General features: G+C 44.3%; 1 protein-coding gene and 1 long non-coding RNA gene across 2 annotated transcripts in view; both read right to left on the reverse strand.

Annotated features, from left to right (window-relative positions):
• The window catches only part of LOC144818168 (uncharacterized), a 65,607-nt gene extending 42,981 nt beyond the window's left edge, over positions 1 to 22,626 (reverse strand). The window contains exons 1-3 of the long non-coding RNA XR_013607058.1: positions 22,490 to 22,626; positions 1,789 to 1,855; positions 1,543 to 1,594 (exon numbers count right to left, since the gene is read on the reverse strand). This is a non-coding gene — a long non-coding RNA (uncharacterized LOC144818168). The remainder of the gene's footprint in view (positions 1 to 1,542; positions 1,595 to 1,788; positions 1,856 to 22,489) is intronic.
• Positions 1 to 25,471, reverse strand: part of LOC144818167 (baculoviral IAP repeat-containing protein 1-like) — a 1,283,508-nt gene that overhangs the window by 1,153,386 nt on the left and 104,651 nt on the right. The gene's annotated exons all lie outside the window — the stretch shown is intronic.

Below are 25,471 nucleotides of genomic sequence, written 5' to 3' on the forward strand. Positions count from 1 at the left end.
TGAAAATTCATTCTACCTGATTGATCACAATCGTTCTTCGGTGCTGCACCATCACTCTGGAATTCGGTTCCAACAGAAATAAGATGCTTTGAAGAGAAATTTACTTTCTTCATGAAACTAAAACTACTATTTACCTGCAATCTGAATTGTCTTCCACCCTGATATAATCTGCATTGCATCTTGATCTCTGCTTTATAGCACCTGTTGTGTCGAGGTGTCAGGTGATGACCCTTGGCACCACTGCTCCGGAATTAACCGGTGACCGCCGCTCACCTGGGGCTCAGACGTTGAGCGCGCTCGCGGCAAAAACTGAGACCAAAAGTATTTTTGAATGGAGAAGCACTGCTTGTTTAACCCTAATTTTCAGAAATTAATTCACTATTTTCAACTTTTACTTTGCAAGAAACTAAACTCTTTTAGACTGAGCGTGCTGTAGTGGTAGCACGGTTGTCTTGACCGTACCTTCACTTCAACCTACTTACCTCGAGCCCACAGGGCTCGACCACTGCGCACAGTAGCTATGGTGAATACCACCTTTTCGTGTTATGTCTTTCAACACTATACATTCAACTTAATCAATGTCATTATCTCTCATTTGACTTATTTCAATTCGACACAAAACAAAACAATTTTTTCAAGAAACTTCATTTATGCTATACAAAAACATGTATTTTTTAAATTATATTTTTTTCAATAAACCAAATTCATTTTAAACAATCAGTTCAATCATAATCTTTGGGTGTCCGTTGCCGGCTCAATGCATTTCGGGCCGGGGATTGGCCCTTCGTCAGGAGCCTTATGAATCTACAAAGCAATACATAAACAGTCTTCAACAGCTTCTTCAACTGAAGTTTAGAAACATCAGCTACAACATTGTACTACATGATATTAACAGGAAGTAAATGTACTGTCACCATATTTTAACAAGGATTATCTGAATAACGAGTGGGAATTAGTACCACAGGCCAGATTTCAAACCTTTCAGAAAATGATAAGAATAAGCCAAACATGTGTATGGTCTTGAACACCCATCAGTCACCACTCGGAACCGCCCTTCATCATTTGGGGTTCCAGGGACCCACACAACAAACAACTGCCTGATGACACACAGAAAAGGGCCTAGTAGATGATAAAGGGTCCCTCCTGTGGGCAGTGTGGGGTCACTTTCTTGTCAGAAGTGATTAGTTGTATATAAATGAGTGGTGTGGCTCATGGGGTAACTAGCTAAGGTGCAGTGCAAAAAAGCTGTGATAGCAAAAAAAGAGGGGAGTGTAATTAAAATTGGTTTAGGAAGCAGAAAACTATTTTAATCAGATATAGCTTCCAATGCCAATGTTAAAAATAGCAAAGACAGAGGAAATTTATGAACTGTCTAGGAGTGGAACGTGGTCAACATGTTTCAGCAAATTACGGCCATGTGGCCTTGCTTTCTTCAGGACCTTGTCAAGAACGACTACTGCTACTGCACAAAAAAGTGAATCAAATAAGAAGAAACAGTGTTCTAAGAAAGTGGTACAGATCAGATACTGGTATACAAGTCACCTGGACCTCCTAGGTGTACTCTTCCGTATCTTCTTACAAATTCGGTTGTATGCTAAAAGAGTCAAAAATATAACATGAGTACATCATACACAACCTATCTCCAAACATCCTCATCTATATTGTAATGCATGACCTGCATCATCAATAGGGCCTATGAACTCATAAGGCCAATTGCACTGTATGTACTAGTGACTCCTTATTTATACAGCACTTGAAAATTTTCAAATTACACATAATCCATCTTACCCGATGTGTAAGATGTGCTGACCTCACCCCACCTGGCTGCGGCTCAGGAAAGAAGTGAAGCACCGCTCTGTTAGGGTGAATAAATGTTGAAAGAATCACTCACCACAAAAGTATTAACGCACAGCAAGGATAAAACTCACTCTCATAAATTCCAACTAGAAGATGGTGAACGTCACTACCTTCTATTCATTAATTATAGCGTGAAACTCCCAGAGGGTTCTACTATAAGGAATAGACCTCAGCCATAGAGAAACTGCTGATTTTATCGTGACAGTTTATTGTTCATACAATGTAGCGGTAGAACCCGCTGGGAGTTTCACGCTATAATTAATGAATAGAAGGTAGTGACGTTCACCATCTTCTAGTTGGAATTTATGAGAGTGAGTTTTATCCTTGCTGTGCGTTAATACTTTTGTGGTGAGTGATTCTTTCAACATTTATTCACCCTAACAGAGCGGTGCTTCACTTCTTTCCTGAGCCGCAGCCAGGTGGGGTGAGGTCAGCACATCTTACACATCGGGTAAGATGGATTATGTGTAATTTGAAAATTTTCAAGTGCTGTATAAATAAGGAGTCACTAGTACATACAGTGCAATTGGCCTTATGAGTTCATAGGCCCTATTGATGATGCAGGTCATGCATTACAATATAGATGAGGATGTTTGGAGATAGGTTGTGTATGATGTACTCATGTTATATTTTTGACTCTTTTAGCATACAACCGAATTTGTAAGAAGATACGGAAGAGTACACCTAGGAGGTCCAGGTGACTTGTATACCAGTATCTGATCTGTATCACTTTTTTAGAACACTGTTTCTTCTTATTTGATTCACTTTTTTGTGCAGTAGCAGTAGTCGTTCTTGACAAGGTCCTGAAGAAAGCAAGGCCACATGGCCATCATTTGCTGAAACATGTTGACCACGTTCCACTCCTAGACAGTTCATAAATTTCCTCTGTCTTTGCTATTTTTAACATTGGCATTGGAAGCTATATCTGATTAAAATAGTTTTCTGCTTCCTAAACCAATTTTAATTACACTCCCCTCTTTTTTTGCTATCACAGCTTTTTTGCACTGCACCTTAGCTAGTTACCCCATGAGCCACACCACTCATTTATATACAACTAATCACTTCTGACAAGAAAGTGACCCCACACTGCCCACAGGAGGGACCCTTTATCATCTACTAGGCCCTTTTCTGTGTGTCATCAGGCAGTTGTTTGTTGTGTGGGTCCCTGGAACCCCAAATGATGAAGGGCGGTTCCGAGTGGTGACTGATGGGTGTTCAAGACCATACACATGTTTGGCTTATTCTTATCATTTTCTGAAAGGTTTGAAATCTGGCCTGTGGTACTAATTCCCAGTCGTTATTCAGATAATCCTTGTTATTTCTCTTTGACCCTCTGATACTGTTTGTTGATATAAAGGTTTGGAAGGACGTGTATCTAGAGCTTGGTCATTAAATTGGTCCTAGGGTCCCCCATAACTGTATGTGTTTGAAGTACCATATTTTAACCACCTTTCAAAACAGACAGACAAGTAAGAACCATCACCTCACCCGTGTTTGTGTAACTACTCCCAAAAAAACAACAAACGTCGCTACTTACTGCACCCAGCCTCAATCAAGACGACCTTAAGCACTTGAATCTAAAAAACAACGAACCATTTAGTCATCTGCACATAAGAAGTGTGCAAACGCACTACTACTGTGCGATCCACTTTTACTTCTTACCTCATTCTACAATGGCGTGTACGAAACAGGCAGCAGCTCTGTGTTCGGCAGCGCGTTCACCGGAGTAAACTCTGAGAAATCTACATACGAAAGCATGTGTCAGTCTTATTAGGACACACCGCATGTGCACTACTCTTTCCCCGTAATTTCGACCGGGTCATCATGCCTACCTCCTGGACGCGGTCCAAACTCCTACTCCGTATCACTCTACAACTTCTCCTACATTAACTTGAGAAACCGGCATCTGCCCTGAAAACGTCTCTGTTGGTCCCGTATTCAAGCAATTCCCGGACCCTACTACAAAATAAACAACGGACTACCGCGTATCTAATGGCAGCGCCATCTTGGAGAAGGATAAATGCCTCTGGGGGCATAAGCTATATAGAAAAATGCGAATAAGTCCTTTATGCTCTAGTTCTGATGCATGAAACTGACTAAACTGCTTCTAATAAACACCTCTGCCCAGATCTAGAAGATCACAAAAACACCTCCATGTTCAAACTAAAGAGTGCCAGAAGTTTGTCCTATGTTTACTTCGAAACTTTATTGGTCAACAACCCTATTCCAACAAGGGTCAAATATAAAAACCAATGTAGTAAAAGCAAAAAATAAACAAATAAAGCGTTAAAAAATCATAAATAAATGAAAGGTTTGGTGGCTGATAAGAGTAGTGACATCCACTGTGCATAAGTACAATTTTTATTTTTATTTTAACTTTTTTAAATAAGGAGTTAGGTCCTGGGACATGCAGTAGGTTGGACCTTCATTACATTCGAACAATCCACAGAATTACCGACTGCACAATTTCTTTTATGTCTCAAATTCGAGCAAAACAAACTAATATCGGTTGAGTTTGTAAGGTACACTTTATTCATACCTCATTATTTCATTATTTTTGAATTGTTTTCATTTTCATCAATATCTCAGAGAAAAACACTGTACACTTTGACACACAATACAAATCTACATATATACAATACGATTCCACAACACATATATATACAATAGGCAATTTTTAGTCAATTTTCATCAGCAAACATCAATTTTGAGAGGTGTTATTTGATAACACCAATGACAATACTACGTCACGTTACACTGAATAATCCATCAACAACAAACTAATGTGTAACAAAAAATTCAGGAAACAAAAAGATTTCGCTAGACCACAAATCAATTTGTTGGTCTACTGGACATTCAAAGTCAAATTTTTCAATATGCCAATGCGTTTCAAACCCTATGACATCAGTTTTCGGGTTCTCATCAGGGCCTTGTCTTTTTTGTTTGTCTGTTCTCTAGCTTTTGCCGGTCCACAGGGTCACTTAATATTTATTCATTCTTCTGGCATGCTACCTGCACGTGTCTTCAGTTTAATGTAGACACTTCTTTTTACTCGTTTGGGCTCGCACCTCGATCGGTATCAGTTTTGGTCATACAATCTTTGCCCGCGGTGTCCATGCTCCTCTCCGCCTGGTGACTGCAAGGAACGAAGTGGGCCCATATGTTGTTGTTGTAATACTTTATTCGATAGATATATATCATAAAAGTACAAACATTTAAAAAAGAAAAATACATAAAACAATCCATCCAATAGTACTACAATTCCATCCAGAACAACAAGGGTAAAAACAAAGTTAAAAACAATACATTCTTTCTAAAAAAAGAGTTGTACATTGCCCAACAACCTTGAGCGAATTAGCCAGGCACCCGCTAGATATTTGGCGACCCCACAAATAATAAATATGGAAACAGTGTTGGTTGAAATAATACGCAGGGCTGATCTGTGATCCTTCACTCCTAATTCCCTGCATACTGGTTTCAACCATTTAGCTCTAACATGCTTATAGGCTGTACATGCAAACATAAAGTGGCCGAGGGTTTCCTCTGGACATGGGCAGCCAGGGCAGTTCAAGTCATGCCCTCCCTTGGTCTTCCACCCTTCCATGAATTTTTTAAGGGGCAGGGTACCATGTCGTAATTTCAAAAACAAAGTTCTATCTCTACGTAATTGGATAAAATCCAGGAAAGGTTCTAGCTTCCTTGAAGGTTTATGATCCAAAAAATTGGACGTCAGGGTTCCCTGGTTTGAGTTAGAGTTCACCTTAGCCTCAACCCAATCCCAATAAAGTTTTTTGACAACTTGTTTGGCGGGGGGGCATTGTGAGATCCAGAACTCTCCCAAACCTATGGATATTGCCAGCGTTTTGAGGTTATTTAGCCACTTTATTTATTTATTTATTTTTATTGTATAAGCTTTATTCGAGAAAATTCTCATAAAAGCACATAAAATCAGAACAATACACAGAAATACATAGTCGGAGTAAAAAGTCATTAAACACAATTCAGCTCATACAAAATTATACATAAAACAATTTTGTACATTTTACATAAAAAACTATAAAAAAGGGGAATCTCTGGTTACCATCTACCCTCCAGAAATCGTCGTCGTATCGCCCACGCCCAACCCATATATTTAGCTACCCCTATAATTATCGAATCCTGGTTTGTTGTACACAGGATTCTTAGGGCTACTGCACTATCTCGTGTCCCCAGGTTTCTGCATACCGGCGAGAGCCATTTTCTCCTCGGATTTGCATAAGCCTGACATGCGAAAAGAAAATGGCCTATACTCTCCTCTGCATTCTCACAAACGGGACATAGGTTATTAGTAGGACTGTGCCAGCCTGATGTCAATTTCTTAAGGGGGATAGATCCTGCCCTTAGCTGAAAGACAAGTTTCCTGTCCATAGGTACAGTAATATTGACCCAGTATTTTTCTAGGACAGGTAAAATTTTAATCTCCAGGAAGCGGCCAGACATAGAATCTGCCCTGGTGTCATTCAGCATCTTACCTCCCACCCAATCCCAGTATTGCTCCTTGATGGCTTCTTTACTTGGGAAGGTTTCTCCCTCGGGGTTATTCCACAAATTCGAAAACCCCATATTTGCCAACATGGTCTTCAGGTGTTTTAACCATTTTATCTTGTGGAAGATATCTTCCTTAATTATCCACAAAAAGCCCTCCGCGTACTGTCTTATTTCTGGAGTCGTCCAGAGGCGTCTCCAGTAAAGAACTGGTCGCAGTCGGGCTCTGTCGACAATCGTACGTCTGCCTAACTCCAAGAACAATGGGATTAAGGGGGTACTCTGTGGAAGTCCAGTAATCCCGCGCATGAATTTGTTCTCGGAAGTCTGGAGAGCCACCAGACTATTCCAAGCCCAGAGTTCCGCGCCATATAAAGTGGCACCCAGGACCTTCGCATCGTAAACTGTCATTACAGGTTTTATTGGCTTTGTTTTTGATTTACGATGTTCCCCCCTTAGGGCACCTGATAGCTGCTGGTGCTTTAGGACTACTTTATTCACGTGATGCGTCCAGCCATTCCCCCCCGCGATCTGCACTCCCAGATACGTAAATTCCTTAACTATATCAAGCCTGCTATTATTTAGGGTTATGTTTGGCTTACTCTTACGTCCTGCAAAGAAAACCATTAATTTGGTTTTTCCTACATTCACCTCTAGTCCGTGCTCCAAGCAGAAAGCATCGAAAATGCTTAATGCACGTTGCAATCCCATGGGGGTCTTAGACAAGATAAGAGTGTCGTCAGCGAACATCAGGATCGGAACCCTGGTGTCCGCTAACGATGGGGCATCTACACTAGCCTTCAACATTCTCTCTACTATCCCATTAATGAATAACGAGAAAAGTAGAGGGGCCATGGAACAGCCTTGCCTAACGCCCCTTTCCACAGGGAAGTCCAATGTTGTTTCCCTACTTCCACCCCATTGGACTCTAGCAGAGTTGGATTCATGCAGTCGCATGATTAGTGTTAACAGTTCAGCAGGAATACCTAGCTTATAAAGGACCGACCATAGCTTATGCCGGGGGACTAGATCAAACGCCGCCCGTAGGTCGACAAACGCGACGTACAGGCTACCCTTTCCCAACTCAACGGTCTTCCACCGCAATATAGTGAAGCGAAAGACCTGGTCAATGGTACTAGTTGCTTTTCTAAATCCCGCTTGGTAAGGGGAAAGGGCGCTATTGTCTTCTACCCAGTCCATTAGCTGGTTTACTACCATTCTCCCAACAATTTTCTGCATGGTGGCTATTAAACTTATAGGCCTGTAATTAGCAGGTAATGAGCGATCGCCTTTCTTGTGAATGGGGATGATGGTTGCACCCTTCCAGATATCTGGGACCACTGCCCCCCTTGCTAATGCATTTACCACAAGATGGATGTATCTAGCCCATCTAGTCACATCATGTTTGAAAATGTCGGGTGGGATACCGTCTGGACCTGGCGCCCTCCCACTCTTCACTGAACAGATAGCAATTTCTGCTTCACTAAGGGAAAATAGATCTTTAGTTGCATAAACCGGTATTATATTATCAGCTACCACGGATTTGTTACTTTCCGCGTACTGTGGCCCAAAATAATCAACCCAAGCTTCCACTGGTACATTGCTGTCAGGTTTTACTGGGCCCGCACCACTACCCCACTTAATGATTTTCCAAAATAACATTGAGTCTTTGGTATCGGAGGCTTCTTGTAATTGGGCCCAATGGTCTTCGTCCCAATTCTTTTTGGCACGATAAATGGCCAGTTTGTACAATTTCCTATTCTTAACCACTGCGGCATGGTCCCTGTTCCTTATTGCTTGCCCCAGGTTTAAGCGTGCTTTTCTGCAGTGGTTATCAAACCACCTGCCCACTTCCTTAATTTTCTTCCCTTTTCTTTTCTTAGTGAAAAAGCATGGTCTTAAAAGGGAGAATAGCTTATTATGAATTTCAGTGGTACCGTTATCCCCAGGAACGACTGGGACGGCTGCTTCAATCGCGGAAATTGCACAATCAACCCTATTGGTAATATATAACATAGTGGCCTCATTTGCTAATACCCTGGGCCATTTTAACCTACGCTCATCGTTACTTAAAAATGGGGTTTCGTCTTGTGTCTCAGATAAGTTTCCAGGGCTGGTGTTCCACCACCTGTGGGACACACATAGGGGGTTGTGGTCACTTTCAACCCGAGGCCTAACAGCCATGTCAACAACCCCACTCCACAACTGGAGGCTACATAATATATAGTCAATTCGACTCCTATTAATACCATTATCAAAGGTATAGCTGCCCTCCATGTCACCAGGTGTTCTGCCATTAAGAGCTCTAAGTCCATGCTCCAAACAAATTCCATTTAGCAATAGAATCTCTTTGGTCCATCGCTTCACAGGTTTTAAGTTAAGAGATGGTACTCCCCAGAGATTTTCCACTTCACTATCCATAGGGTCGTTTATGCAGTTCAAGGGTTCAAAAGTCCTATTTAAATCCCCAACGACTATTTTTGCATTTTCCTGGGAAATAGCCTCTATTGCATCAGACAACAACTCAATAGTGGATGGATTTGTTACTTTATCTCCTCTTACATAAACATTATATAAATCAATTGATTGACCCTTAACAACAGGGATTCTTAATGCTTGTAAATCAATACTTCCCGCATCTAGGATTTTTATGTTTATGTGCAAATCCTGCCTAACCCAAACAGTTAGGCCACCCTTGGGCCGCCCTCTTCCTCCTTTTGAAGCTGGTATACAATAGTTCAAGTAACCTAGGCAAAAGAGTGGATCACAAGCCCAGGTTTCTTGGAAACAACAAATGTCAAAACCACTTATGAAATCCACCCAAAGTTGGGAATCCAGCTTGCTAGCCAACCCTGCAACATTCCAAGATAAGAGGGTACCAATATCTGTATTTGTCCCATCCCGATCTTTAACAAGTGAAAATGCATGGGCTGACATTGAACTTTCCATTAAGCTAGGCTGGCTTTCTCGATCAACTATTGGATCCACAGTTAAATCATCTGTTACAGGGTATGAGACATTTGCGTTTAGAGTTCCCAGTCTTAAATCACCTTCTTCAGCCACGCACCCAGACTTGCTGTTACTCACCAATAGATTTATAGCAATGGTGTTACTACCAGCTTTACCTAAGCCTCCTGCCTCTTTTATAATTTCACCCATACTATCAATACCAGTATGTCAGTACCCCCAACTCGGGTCCTGCCATCCTACATAAGGGTTATAATGTATATGTGAGGTGTGGGTATGACCACCAGGGGGAGGTGGTAAAGGAATAACTGGCCATGGGACAGTAGGGGGAATTAAGGGCTCATTGAATAAGCTGGTTGTGACACTTGAGGGTCGGGGGTAAAAAAAGGTGAGGTCCACAATACCAATACCTCCCTTGTTTGTTCCCCATCCCTGCCTTGTTATCCATCCCGCTACCCTAGGATCTTGAAAATTAACCACTATACAGTCCCCCCCCAGGGTTTTTGGTGTATAACCCATCCAGTCAATTCTCCTAGCCCCTATTATTAGTCCATCAATGTCACCCGGCAGAGGACGATTTTCCTTTAACCAGTGCATGGTCTTATTTTTAAGCATCTGGAAATTTTCTCTCTGGCCTAGGGGTAAGGGTGGTACATTGATAAGAACTGCCACATAGGGGAAGGAGTCTGGAGTAAGATTTATTGGGGGTTTTCTATAGAGTGGCTTTTGTAAGGGCAGTGAAATAGATTTGGGAATTTGGGGGACAGGTTGAGGGGCTGGTTTCTGCACCTGTGGTTTGCTGTTACCTTGGGACGTTGCTATAGTTTTACCAGTCAACTGGCATACATTAGCCCCGCTTCCTCCCCCCGAGATGTTTGGAGATATACGTATGCTATTGTTTACGTTTGCCGAGGCTAACCCTTTACCCACTTTTTGGCACGGAGTAACCTCAATGTTTGCAACAGCTGGTGGATTTTGTATCTGGGTTGGTATAGGCTGTGTAGGATGTATTGAAGTCGACTGCAATAGGTCAGAACCAGCGGCCACTCTGTCAGCCCTATCTAAAATTTTTGTAGCGCCTTTAGCTGGAGGTTTATATTGTTTGGGAGGTAAAGGGGAGACATTCTGGGGAATTCTACCCTTGTCCTGTGCATGATGGTTATTTGCGACCTGGGAATTTGCGTTTACTTCCACCCTATTTGCTTTAATTAAAGATTTTGTAGAATAGAAATTGTCTAAAGTTGTCTGTTCGAAGTGGTTTAACCTATCTACGAGCTTAGCAATTCTATCCTCGATAGGGGTAAGCAATTGTCTAAACATTTTTTCAAATTCTGGGAGCACATTTGCAAATAATACAGTATTTTCTTTACTTGGTACATTGGGAACAGTGCTAGAATTGTCCACTATGTCTTGATTGTCCTGGTTCACAAAGATAGTTGATATTACACTTCCAGAACTTTGGACTTGTTCATTGCCTGCCTTTCCAATGTTCACAAGTTTGTGTAACTTCCTGAATTTCTGGGGAGGTCTTGCCGCCTTTTTAGATTTGTTTACGGAAGCTGGTTGTTTCCTTTTGGACCCAATTTTCGAATTGGCCGATGTAACCCGGGAACCTAGATCAGACTGCGGAGATAAATGGGAGTTACCACCACAAGGATTGTTAGAATCTGCCACAACACTCTTGTTTGCTTTATCACCCTGAACCTCAGAGTGTTCAAGTGTAATTGGTAGGTTCACTGATGATAGAGGGGTTACCAATGTGGGGTATGCAACGACTGAAGACTTGTCCATAGAGTTCTTCAGAATTTCAATGGATAACCTCCGCTCTGCACGCTTCTCAGCCAAAGTCAATTCCTTATCTATAGTCATTGATCGATTAAAAAAGAATTTATCTAAGGGACCAATGGCCGGAGGACCAGGCTCCGTTGGTAGAATCGTTAAGTGGCCAATTACAGGGCTTGTGTTTTCAGACATCGCCATATCAGTTACAAAAGGTGCAAGTTTGTGCAAAAGAATCCAAATCACTTACTGAGGTGGGTGGTATATGGCACTGCCAAGAGGGGAGGCCCAGCCCGGCCTCTTTCGGCCCCGGACGGCCACAGACGGTCCCGCCCTTGTCCCGGGCTTCTCCCGCGCGCTCTCCCGCGCTGCGGGAGTACTAATGGATGTTATAGGACCTGCAACAAAGAGGTGGAATGGTGGGAGGGGTCGGGGAGAGCGGCCCAGGTGTTGCTCCTTTGTGCTGGCGTGCGCTCCTGGGATATGGAGTCCCTCCGTGAGCGCACGCACTCGCTCGCAGCCCCGGTCAAGGATTTCCCTCCAAGGACCCTCCAAACCTTTTACAGCAGCAGTTACACCAACGCGATGCGGGACCCGCGGAGCGGGTTCCGCGAGCTATAGGAGTGCAAGCAGGTCAGTCCCAGCAAAAAATGCTTATAAAACAGCAGAGCGTCCCGCTTTCTGCACTGGAAAATGCCTTTTTGATGATAATCGGTGGAAGGGTGGGAGGGGTCGGGGAGAGCGGCCCAGGTGTTGCTCCTTTGTGCTGGCGTGCGCTCCTGGGATATGGAGTCCCTCCGTGAGCGCACGCACTCGCTCGCAGCCCCGGTCAAGGATTTCCCTCCAAGGACCCTCCAAACCTTTTACAGCAGCAGTTACACCAACGCGATGCGGGACCCGCGGAGCGGGTTCCGCGAGCTATAGGAGTGCAAGCAGGTCAGTCCCAGCAAAAAATGCTTATAAAACAGCAGAGCGTCCACTTTATTTTGTTTGTGACATTTAGGGAGATTAACTCGTCCAACACTCGAGCGTATTGTGCTAGTTCTTGTGCCCTTCTAAGGCGCACCCAGTATAACAGCGGCCTTAGTTGGACTTTATCTGTAATTGGTATTTTACCCATATCAAAAAATAGTGGTGTCAAGGGGGTTGAAACTGGGAGTGAGACTAAGTCCCTAATGAACTTGTTCTCCGCAGTAGCTAGGGTCTTGGTGTTTTCGGCACCCCATAGTTCGGAGCCGTAGACTGCCGAAGCTAAAGCCTTCCCTTCGTAGACTGCCAACGCAGGGGTCACCGGTCTGCTAATGGAAAGACGCTAGTTCTTTAATATAGCTCCAGAGACCCTTTTGAGATTTAATACCATCTTTGGTATATGGGAATCCCAGCTCATATTGTTGGACAACCTTACCCCAAGGTAGTCAAATTCACTCACAACCTCTAGAGGGGACCCATACAATGTAAGATAAGCCTTCCTAACCTTTCTGTGTGTGGATAAAACCATTAACTTTGTTTTCGAGGTATTTACTGTTAGCCCACGATCTTTACAGAAGAGGGAAAAACGGTCAAGCAGTTTTTGGAGACCCTGGGGGGTCTTGGACATCAAGAGGGTATCGTCCGCAAAGAGGAGTGTGGGGGTTTTCTCCCCGGCGAGGACAGGGGCATCCGCAGGGTCCTCCCTCAAATGGTCCACCACCCCATTTATAAAGAGGGATAACAGTGTCGGGGCCATCACACATCCCTGCCGCACCCCTCTGTAAACTGGTACCCTCCCTGGCAATTGGCCCTGACTCCCCCACCGTATCCTTGCATAGTTATTCTCATGGAGCTTGATAACAAATTGCAGGAAATAACTAGGAAACCCCAAGGCCAATAGAACCTCCCATAATTTGGCACGTGGAATAACATCAAACGCAGTTTTCAGGTCTATGAAAGCCAAGTAAACGCAGCCCTTGGTAATTAATACTGACTTCCAATAGACCGCACAAAACCGGAAGACCTGATCCACTGCCCCAACATTCCGCCTAAACCCGGCCTTGAAGTGGGTTAGAATACCATCGTCCATAAGGCAAGTCTCTACTCTACTATAATGACCCTGCCAACTACCTTTTGAATGGTGTCAATTAAACTGATTGGTCTGTAGTTGGCTGGGTCCTCTCTATAACCTTTTTTGTGTATCGTGATCACCTCCGCCCCTTTCCATGATTCCGGGACGGGGTGACCTTGCTGGATTAGGTTCATTAAACATGCTACATAATCAGCCCAAGTTTTGGGATCGTGTAATAGTAGGTCCCCAGGCAGGCCGTCTGGACCGGCTGCCTTACCTGGAAGAATTTTTAAGATGGCATCTCTAACTTCTCGCAGGGTGAATGAATCGGCCTTACTCCCCAAGTCCAATCTAGGGTTACACTGATTACCCACGGATGGTGGTATTGAGGGAGCTTCGGCACCATCCTCACAATATAGTTTTAAGAAATGGGCATACCATTGCTGTTCGTTAATATGGTTTAAAATAGGGTCGACTCCTCTGCGATCTAAGACATTGATTAATTTCCCAAAAAAAGTTGAGTTCTTTCCACAGGCAGCGACCTTGAGCTGTTGCCAATGCTCCTCCTCCCAATTTTTCTTGGCTAAGGTTATGGTGCTGCGGTACTCCTTTCTAGCTAATCTCACTGCTATAGGGTCTTTCGATTTTATGGCCAGTGCAATAGCCTTCCACTTTTCTCTACAGTTCGCTGTGTACCATGGATTAGCCTTCGGGGGTCTGAGATCCACTCGAGTGGGCCCCTGGGGGTTTTTAAGAACATACTTTCCTATTTTAGCAGTTAGGTTTTTGTACTGGGCTAGCAAGTTAGGCCCTGAAAAGTGGGGATCTGCCAATTCCACCGCTGAGAGGCTGTGGGTTTCTGCTGTGACTAGCTCCCTAATGCTGTTAATTTTCCCCTCTTCACATTTTACCACATCCCATCTTAGTTTCCGATTACAGTTGGAGGGGAAGACATCCTTAGTGATCAGCTCAGGCCCCCCACTCTTACAAATTCCATTAGCCCAATTGATTTTCATACATAATGGGTTGTGATCACTGTCTGAGGTCTGTCTAACCTCCATATCTACTAAACTGGCCCAAGATTGTACATCTAAAAGAATGTAATCGATTCGTGATGGGCAGCCTAGCCTATTGTAGGTCATTGCCCCGTCACGATCGGAAATAGTCCGTCCATTTAGAGCCCGTAAGTTGTGTTCCAGGGTGAGAGCATTCAACTGGATTGCTCTGGCAGACCATTTCTTAATAGGAGCCAATGCTAAAGGGGGAATTGTCTGTCTCCAATCCTCAGAACTCAAACCCAGTACATCCTCATCATCCAAAGGTTCAAATGTACAGTTAAAGTCACCCCCCACCAAAATTTGGGACCTGGGCGGCAGTTCTGATAGCTTAACATCCAGCAGCTCAATTATTGGCGAGGTTAGACCACCCTGAACCCCTCTTGCATAAACACAAAAAAGATATACAATACCCCCATGTGGCCTTTTCAGGGAAATGTGCAAAATATCATTAGAATAAACTTTATGTGTAATGACGGTGCAGTTTAGATTAACCTTCACCCAGATGAGCAAACCACCAGAAGGACGTCCTTTCCCTGAGGAAACTGCTGGGACAAAATAGGTAGAATACCCGTTTTTGTATTGTGGGGATAAGGACCAAGTTTCCTGAAACATACAAATTTGGAAGGAATCAATAAAGTCGCTCCATTCCGGGTTAACAAGGTTTCTCCTAAGCCCTGCTATGTTCCATGAAAGGATATTAATCAGTGTGAGGGGTGCAGATGGTACCTTAGTTGTGACTGTAAGGCTATGTTCAGATTCACCCAAACTAGGGCAAATAGTTTCCATATTCGCTTGACCCCCCCTACCACTTCCAAGTACAACCAATGGAGAAGTTACCACCTCCCTCGTATCATCATCACCAGATGAGTGGGTTGGATGTCAATCAACTGCTTCCAGACCACTATATCGGTTGAAACAGGGTATTGGAAGAGGATTGTGCTGTTGACCAAACCATACCCCATTAAACTGATTAGCACCAAAAGGGGGCCTACCAGCTCTTCTTTGTACTGTGTTCCATCCTCCATCAAGACCCTCATCCCACTGGTTTATGTTATGATCCAACAGAGGCTCCCCTCTCATTCCCCCTCTCATATACTTAGAGGCTCTCAACCAACTCCACCTATTACTGCCATGATCTGCAACCATATAAACATAGGAAAGGGGTTTAGCTAAAATTGAAGAGTTGTTGTTACAAGGGGGCCCAGCACAAATATGCTCCACCGATTGTGAGTCCTCAAATGTCACAACCACACAGTCGCCCTGGATGTTTTTTTTATTCTCACCAACCCACGGTGCTCTCTCCACCATAAGCAGATTAGTATGGATATTGGGTGGAAGTGGGTAGTTTCTATCTAACCAGTGGCAGACTTTGTTTTTTAGGGCCCAAAATGGTTCTGATGTTGCGGGGGCAAGTTCGGGGACACCTGTTAGAACTATAACATAAGGGCAGGCGTCAGGTGGTAGACTAATATTCCGGCGTACCTTGGGGTTCACTGGGAGTGATGTAAGGGATTTAGGAGCAGGGATAATGGGTCCATCTTTTTCCAGCGATTTGCTAGGGACATTAGAAGGCAACTTAGTGATACAATTTATATTGCTCTTAGGGGTGGGAGTTTTGGGCAAGCACGTTTTGGGGGTGGGATTTTTCCCTTCAGACTGTTTAGTCGATAGAGGCGGTTTTGACCCAGCCAAAGCTAGTGTACCAGGAGCTTTTTCGGTGGGAGCATTAGGCCGGGTTTTTAGCTCCCGGTTTAAAGTCTGGAGCTGATGTTCAATGACCTGTAATCTGATCTCCAAAGGAGAAAGTAAAGAAAGTGGCACACAGATTTGCTCACGTTACTAAAGGCCCCAGTGATTATGCATAATACAATACAGTCACCTGAAACAAAACCAGAAGTTCTGGCCCAGACCAGACCCTACGGGCCTCGGAGGGCCTAAGAGGGCCCACCCTTTGCCCGGGCTTAGCCCGGGGCGCTCCCGCGCGCTCCCGCGCAGCGGTGTAACGAGTCAGTAAAGTAGGGAGGAGGGGCGGGGGGCGTGGCAGGCAGGGAGAGCGGCCCAGGTGTTGCGGGTCAGTTACTCACGCAGGGGCTCCTGGGAAGTTGAGTCCCTGCGAGACAGCTCGCAGCCCTGCTGCCCTATCAGTGCTCCCCACGGCTCAACAAGCAGAACTCCAAAAGCCCTCAGACGCAGTCCCTGCCTCAAGGTCCGACAGCGATGCGGGGCCCGCGAAGCGGGTCCGGCGAGGTGCTGGCTACCTTCCAGGGGTCAAAGCAGCAAACAAAGGTCCGTCCCGTGGCTCCAAGAACAGCACAAAGGGAAACCCACAGGTGAGGGCGATATGCAGGTATTTGAAACACCGAGGCGGGGGCGTGGCAGGCAGGGAGAGCGGCCCAGGTGTTGCAGGTCAGTTACTCACGCAGGGGCTCCTGGGAAGTTGAGTCCCTGTGAGACAGCTTGCAGCCCTGCTGCCCTATCAGCGCTCCCCACGGCTCAACAAGCAGAAGTCCAAAAGCCCTCAGATGCAGTCTCTGCCTCAAGGTCCGACAGCGATGCGGGACCCGCGAAGCGGGTCAGGCGAGGTTCTGGCTTCCTTCCAGGGATCAAAGCAGCAAACAAAGGTCCGTCCCGTGGCTGCAAGAACAGCACAAAGGGAATCCCACAGGTGAGGGCGATATGCAGGTATTTGAAACACCGAGGCGGGGGCGTGGCAGGCAGGGAGAGCGGCCCAGGTGTTGCAGGTCAGTTACTCACGCAGGGGCTCCTGGGAAGTTGAGTCCCTGTGAGACAGCTCGCAGCCCTGCTGCCCTATCAGCGCTCCCCACGGCTCAACAAGCAGAAGTCCAAAAGCCCTCAGACGCAGTCTCTGCCTTAAGGTCCGACAGCGATGCGGGACCCGCAAAGCAGGTCCGGCGAGGTGCTGGCTTCCTTCCAGGGGTCAAAGCAGCAAACAAAGGTCCGTCCCGTGGCTCCAAGAACAGCACAAAGGGAATGTAGATTTGTATTGTGTTTCAAAGTGTACAGTGTTTTTTCTTAGATATTGATGAAAATGAAAGCAATTCAAAAATAATGAAATAATGAGGTATGAATAAAGTGTACCTTACAAACTCAACTGATATTAGTTTGTTTTGCTCAAATTTGAGACATAAAAGAAATTGTGCAGTCGGTAATTCTGTGTATTGTTCGTAAGTGCAATTTTTAAGCATTTCACGCATTAACAGATACAGAGAAATGTGTTCATACATATTATAGAAAACATGCAAATTCTATTCGTTCATTCAATCCCTTGGGATCCTGAGTTTCTAGCCTCTTGATCCAATATGTCTCTCATTGGAGGAGGGATCTAGTGAGATCCGTACCTTCAAAGAGTTTCAGTTGTTCTAGCACTGAGAACTGCAGTTGTGCTATACTGTGCCTTTCTTCCATCCAATGTGTGGCTAAACTGCTCTTAATGTTATGAGTCCTGATTGTGCTTTTATGTTCTGAAATCCTTAATTTCAGTTTCCTTTCAGTCTTCCCTACATACAACTTGCCACAGGGGCATTTTATATAGTAGATTAAATTCATTGAGTTGCAGTCTGAGTTGTGAAATAGCTTGATGTTATCCATTTGGAGGGTAGGGACCCTCCAATGTCTATCCTTTTGGAGGGTAGGGACCCTCCAATGTCTTGGAACGAGGCCACAGTGGTCTTAATTCCTAAACCAGGGAAAGATCTGAAAGATTGTTAGTCATACCGACCGATTTCGCTCCTCAACAGCGACTATAAAATCTTTGCTGCTATTATGGCAATCAGGCTGGGGAAGGTGATAAGCTCCATTATTCATAGACCAAAGGGCTTTATTAAGGGTAGACATCTGGCCGACCTCACGCAAGACCTGGTGGGGGTAATTGACATTGCTACCACCTTTTCTTTACCACTGGCTGCCTTAACGCTGGATGCGACTAAGGCCTTTGATAGGGTCAATTGGTCCTACTTGGCTGCAGTCTTGAGGAAATTCAATTTGCCCGAAATCTTCTGTCGCATGATTTCACTCATATATAAGGCTCCGATGGCAAGGCTTTATGTAAATAATTCTCTAACAGAGCCCTTTGAAATTTCAAGAGGTACACGGCAGGGCTGCCCACTTTCCCCCCTCCTCTTTAACCTCTATATCGAGCCTTTCGCACAGATTCTTAGAGAGGAGGCTACTATACCATCATTTAGCTTTGGAGGGTGGGATAAGCGGGTAGCCCTATATGCCGATGATATCCTCATTATGACATCCAATCTAGATCTGGCTCTTCCCTCAGTGATTAGGAGGGCTGAGGAGTTCGGTAAAATCTCTGGATATAACATAAACTCCGAAAAAATGGAAATTATGGCCTGGAACATCCCTAACACTCAGGTGGAGGTAGTGTAATCTATGCGGTATCTTGGTATCAGGATAACCCAAGATATAAGTAAAATCGCCACTTACAATCTTGAGCGAGTACATAAGGAATGTCAGAAACAACTAAAGGCATGGAATCATCTCCCGTTATCTATCTTTGGGAGGACAAACAAGAAATTAACTCTTTTATTTGGAGGAATGGAGCCACGAGATTGGCTTGGAAAAAGTTGAGGAGAAGGAGAGAAAAAGGAGGGCTAACGTCACCAGACATCCAATATTACGCTTGGTCGTTCCAATTATCTTACTCGAGAATGCTCCTAAAAACACCAGTGGATAACCCTAGGGGAGGATGTTTCGAGCTATGTTGGAGGGGTCCGATCTTCCTTCTGACGGTTTTCTCTTCAAGTTTGGGGACCAGAAATTAAAAAAAAAAAATTACAATTCTTCAATCACTGGCTAGAAGTTGGTCCACAATTAGAAAACGAACAGGGCTGAGCTACTTTTCCAACTTAGCACCCATGTGGGACTCGCCAGGCACCCCTCTATGTCTTAAAGACAGTTTGGCTTGCCCAATAAAAGATGCTGGAATTATGATTTGGGGAGAGCTGATAGCAGGTGGCTCAATGATACTTTGGGAGGCTTTGCAGGAGAAAGTTGGGCCAGGTTTATCTAGCTTCAAATATATGCAGTTGACTAGCTGGGCTCAGGCACTGTCAAGGTAGGGAGTCCCCCTGGGAAATTACAGTAACTTAATCTATTGACAAGGCCAGGGGGGGTAAGGGGGTCGCATTTTGGTATTGGGCGATACTGGAGGAGATAGATGATGACACCAATCTCCCTGAGTTGTTATGGGGTAGTAAGATGGGTGAACAGTGCCAGCAGTTGTGGCTGAACTCTTTTAGCCTATTGTATAAAATTGTGAGGCCAGTCTGGCCGAGGCGTAACCACCTATATACTTTACATCGAGCATACCTGTCTCCCCAAAAGCTAGCCAAATTCCAACAAGGGAAAAAGTGCAATAAATGTGATCTTGCCAAAGCCTCAGATGTGCATATGTTTAAAGAGTGCCCAGCCATTAGCAGCTTTTGGGAAGAGGTGATGGATGCCCTATCATCTATACTTAATACCTCACTGAGCATTACTCTTCCTTTAATCATCTTTGGGATAGATGAAAACATCTTAGGACATGCCAGATCTTTTCTTTTTTTTTAAATTGTAATGGCAAGGAGACAGATCTGTAGGTTTTGGGTGGACATAGCCCCTCCAACATATGCGGGATGGCTTTCGTCCCTATATGAGTTTCTAAAGTAGACTTGGCCAGACCGTGTAGTAGGAAAAAGGTTGTTTTCTGGGAGCGTTTGATACAATGGAGGTAGGATTCCGTTTTTTTTTTGGGGGGGGGGGTCCCGGGTCCTATGATTATGCCATCTTCCCTGCTCCATGGACTTATAGTAAGGGTCTGTTCCAAAATTCTGGTCCAACAGGTTGAAATATACCTAGATGGAGTTTCTGAAGGTCCCCTCTTAGTGTGTGGTTTCTCCTTCTTCCGCCAATTTGTCATTTGTCTTTTGTGCAAATGTCCGAGACACACTACTAGATCTTGTGGCTGGACAAGGTAGCGCAATGTGGTGGTTGGCGGTTTTCCTCTTCACACACAGGGGTATCGGCAAATGAGGACAAAAAAAAAAGAAATAGCTTGATGTTTTTGCCCGTCTGTGGATGATAAATATTGGCTCCTACAATTACATTGTTGCAGTGTACACAGTTGGTTCATTTCTTCATTCCTTTGTACAGAGTCTGTTGTTTTTGTTTAGAAGAGAATTTCAGAATTTCTTTTAGATTTTTTGACCTGGTAAATGCAAACAGTGGTTTTAATCGAAATATGCCTTGAAATCTGGTTCATTTTCTAGTAAGCCCCAATGTCGATTTATGATGTTTTTGATTTTTTGTGTACTTGTACTAAATTTCGACACAAATACGTGCCTCTCTGATTTTTCTTTGGGTTTCTGTTTTAGCAGATTGTTCCGATCCAACGCTAGGATGCGAGTTTTTGCTTGATCCAATAATTCTGGGGGATACCCCCTTTCTTTATATTTCTGTTGTTGTAATCCCAGATGTAGTTCAAAATCCTCGGGTTCTGTACAAATTCTCTTCAATCTCATAAACTGTGAAAAGGGGAGATTCTTCTTCAAACTCGGGGGACGCTCACCTGGGGCTCAGACGTTGAGCGCGCTCGCGGCAAAAACTGAGACCACTCATGGTTCTCACTCTGCGCTGATGCGCAGGGTCTCATAACCGAGAGACCGCTCCGCGGCTGCGCACCTTCATTGTCCTCCAACCAACAGTACACAAGCCACAGGTTGAGCCGAGGCACACCCCCGGCTAAACAATTAAATTTAACATCATGTACCCCATACCTGGCGTCGGATTAGTAACGCGGGCATTCGGGCAATGTCCGAGGGGCCGGGGTCCGAGTTCCACCTGAGGGCTGCTTTTGAGCAGCCTGGGGGCCGATTTGGGCGGTGTCTCTGTTGTTCGGCTATACCTCCAGTGGCCCAGTGGGTGTCTAAGTAGCCTTTCTGGAGGGAGATTAATTAGCACTCATTACCTCCCGTATAGAAACAACAGGTAGAGGGGGCAGGGGGCCTGAGCAGAAGTGGCCTCAATTGTTTTCAGGTGTGTTTCACTAGTGTAAACTGATGTGTGCATATTTTTTTTAACCCCCCCCCCCCCTTTATGTAAAATGACGCTGAAGCAGTGATTTGAGGGAAGGCATTATGCAAATGTGAGCCAATTCTTTTTATGCGTGCCCGGGCCGATTTTTAATCCCAATCCAACCCTGCGGGCCGTACCTCGCGTATCGCGAGAGGCAATATCCCAGCACCCTCTCTTATTTCCTCTCCTATCTTTCTTTACATGACTCTCTAATTCTTCCTCTCTGCCCCCCTCAATTCATTCTTCCCGTCAACCCCTCATATCAACCCGGGACCACTTCCTGTTCTCTCACTGACTCTATTTCTTTAGACCCTCCTCAATTTAAATGTTGCAAGATTTTAAACCCATTCACAGACCGCTTCAGTTCTGTTTCTGTATGACCTTTTCAATGTAATTAGAGACAGTTGTTTTGCTGTAAAGTACATTGACACTCCGAGTTGAGTGGTGCTGTAGAAAATGTAAATAAATGCATACAAATAAATAGAATGCAATAGGGTGGGTCAGGGTGCCTAAGATGCAGCCTATCCTAGGACGTCCCAGTATGTATTTGGTGCTAACATCCATTGTATTGCCTATTTTTTGATGTATTGTGTAATTGTTGAACTTTTTCTGTTACATTGTTGATTTTCTTGTAAAGCGCTCCGATACCTTCGGGTCTAGCGAGCGCTATATAAAACTCTTTAAATAAATAAATAAATAAATAAATAGTATGCAGTGTGATGAGTAATGTAGTGGGGCAGCGAATGTAGGGTGCACTGCAGTGTTTTAATGTCGCTAGGAGGTGGTAGGTTAGTCTCCGTAGGATTCAGTGCAGTGTTAGTGTCCTTAGGATATAAACATCCATGATTGAAGTGACTGAACATGTGTTATACATACATTTGGATGACGTTCGGAGTATCCAATTTGTTTTCGCGGGGTTACTGAAGATGTTTATAAAATATAGATTTGAGCGACGAAGGGGCCAATGCTGGATTTGAAAAACCACGAAACAAGCGAGGTCGAATGCGGGCAACAGCGTCAGAAATAAAACAATATGCGGTGAAAAGAGAAAGAAAAACAAAACAACTCGCAGTTACTAGCAGGATGTACATTTAAACGGACAAAGGATGAAGCCTGGCTCGCGCATAGACCAAAAGAAAAACTTTCACGAATATGTTCTGTGACAGCAGATACTCACGGTTTACTTGTGCTCGAGGCTAGGAGAAAGGACGTGTGTACTGAGACTTCTGAAACCTCAGTGGCAGTATTTAAAAACAAAATTAAAAACATAAGGCGCAGTACAGGACTTCTGAAGGATTGTTTCCTGGAATTGACTTGCCAATAAACGAGCAGCACACACCTATTAAACAAGGAACAAACATTGAGCAAGAACCTGCTGCATCAGAACGAAAGCTCAGAGTGTGCGTTAAATTACAAAACCCGGAGTGGATCTTTAAAAGTATCTTGACCGGAATAGGTGCGAGAAACAGAAGGGAACGATCCATTACATTGTGAAACAGTAACACCGTTTATATGCAGCGCTATGTTGTACGCGCTTTTTTTTAAATTTATTTAAAAAAAAAAAAGATTATCCAAAATTAGTGTCGTCAGGTCACTTAATTACAGAAAAAAACACCATTTACATTCCCTTTAACAAATCATTGTTAAAAGGGGCGTCAGTCTATTGATTAAATTGAAAGAAAGAAAATGCACTGTAAAAGAAAAACCCTAGGATTGGATGGGCCGTACACTTCTGATAAAAAGTAATCCCACCTTAACTAATGAAATATGCAAAAATTAAATCTGACTTTAACGTGGGCTTAGAACAATCTGATAGTGTAGAAGACACAGGACATTACTGCACATCACATTAGAGATCTTAGTCTGGGCTTGGCAGAGATCTCTACGCCAAAAGAGGAGCTACTGAAAACATTGTAGGTTTGCTGATGAGCCTCCATGTTTCATGCAGCCTCTCAGGAAACCTTTGTGTGTTTCAAAAACAAATTCCCAATACAGAAGTTTGATTGTGGAAAAACAAAAAAATAAGTGACTCTCACACGCTGACACTTGTCTCAATTTTTTCATTTTCCTTTTTTACTGTTTTGGAATGGCTGTTTTTTTGTGGTGGACCTGATCAGAAAACAAACTACATCAGCACATCCAGACTATAGGGTCGATTCACAGAACTGAGAGGCAACCCCGCGCCTAGGGGAGGGGGGCCTTTAGTGGGAATTCCGGGCCCGGTGAAATGGTTTCGTTTCTCTAGGTCTAGTCATGGGGAGGGGAGGGTCTCGAAGTAACTTGAGATGCCAGGGAAGGCAAGGCGTCTGCGAGCCCTCCCCCAAGATGATAAAAATGCGGCTCCCCACGGAGTAGCCCTCTTTGTCTCTCGCCTCTTGGGATTGCCGGAAAGGCTCAGCTGGAGCAACAGTTGCCCACTGACCCATCCCTAAGTTTAATAGTTGAGTGGCGGGGTCCCCGGATAAGAGAAAAGGGCGGGGGACTCTTTTTGGGCAGAAAATGGATGACCCTGCAGCAGGGAGGCAGTTACGGCGGCACTGGTTTGGCGGGAGAGGGGGCCGTCCTGCTGGTGGTCCTGGACTCTCTGGCCCTACCCTAGTAGCGGTGCTTGGAAAAGGGGGGTGGTGTTGTGTCCTGCTGGTACAACACGCCTCCAGAGATGCCGAATTGTAAATACATGTTAACCTGTGGCGCATATGTATGGAGCGCATCATTTATGTGTGAATTTAATAAAATGGTCAATGTGGAAGGTTTTACCCACAAATAAAATGGTGTTTTGGTCAAATAATAAAGCTACGCAGTGGACACCATTCACTTGTAAGCGTTTCACTGGGGGAGGGGTGATCAAAGGGTGGTAAGCGAATGGCATGAGATATCCCCACTATAATCTGATATAAAATCCTAAACTTACTACTTTTGGTATTCACAGAAGGCATTTAGTAGTAGTAAAGTTAGGACTCCTAACTTTACTACTAGTACACTGAGATAAAATCCTAAACTTACTACTTTTGGTATTCACAGAAGGCATTTAGTAGTAGTAAAGTAAACCCAGTTCCGGCTGCGAGGGGTAGGTCGTCCATTCGAGTAACACGGATTTGAGGACACAATAATCAAATGTGTCTCAGCCTGCCGTATACTGTTGAGGCGTGGCTACTATAGCTATTAGGTCGTCCTCTGCATCTGTGGGTACTTTACCTGCAGAGAAACAACGTGGTAGGTAGGTCAGTTCACTTTTTCCACGATGTGTAGAAAGTTTTATTTTAGGTCCTAATGAATTGCTGCTTGATCCTCCAGACAATTAGGCAAGAAATATGTCAACCCCTTAAGAGTAGAGCGCAGTTATCCTGAACCATCACTTCAGATAGCCGCCACTCTTACTTTCATTTTAATCAGGTGGGGAGCCAGACAGAATAAATTGCTCATTTAGACTTCCCAACATGTTTCATTCTTTCACCTTCACTAGACTTCCCAACATGTTTTATTCTTTCACCTTCACCGCACCACATCTACACCTTTTTGGGCCCCTCACCCCACTGCACCATATGGAAAGGAACAAAAGATCTCCGCCAAAGAGCCCCACATTGGGTGCCCATTGGATATTGCAGCGCCAACCCTACGAGGAGCAGGCCCCAATGATGAAGCTTGACACCTAGCTGGCTGGGTGTGTGAGGACCCTAGTTCCGAAGGGAGGAATCCCCCCCACCCATCACTTTAGAACTTCCTTCAGCCCCTGTGACATCATCCTGTAACTTTCTCCGCTTTTCCGTACCTGTTAAGGAACTGCATACCTCTTTCTCTAATATTTTTTATTCCACAGTAGTCAACCCCAACACAATTCTAATTCTCAATTGAAAACTAGACCTTGATACTGGACATAAGTACTCAAAACCTATTCTCAGATTCAAGATACAAAGCAAGACCCAGACTGACAGCAAGAGTCAGAAATAAAACTGATTAATGAAAATTAAAATGCAAGACTCAGGACTCAGGACAGCAAGAGAGACAAATGGACAGACAGACCGAGAGACAGACAGATGGACAGAGTGACTGACAGACAGACAGACAGATAGATAGATAGATAGATAGATAGATAGATAGATAGATAGATAAGATAGATAGATAGATAGATAGATAGATAGATAGATAGATAGGATTATAT

This window comes from Lissotriton helveticus, chromosome 2_1 (assembly GCF_964261635.1).
Source record: "Lissotriton helveticus chromosome 2_1, aLisHel1.1, whole genome shotgun sequence".
Lineage (NCBI taxonomy): Eukaryota > Metazoa > Chordata > Amphibia > Caudata > Salamandridae > Lissotriton > Lissotriton helveticus.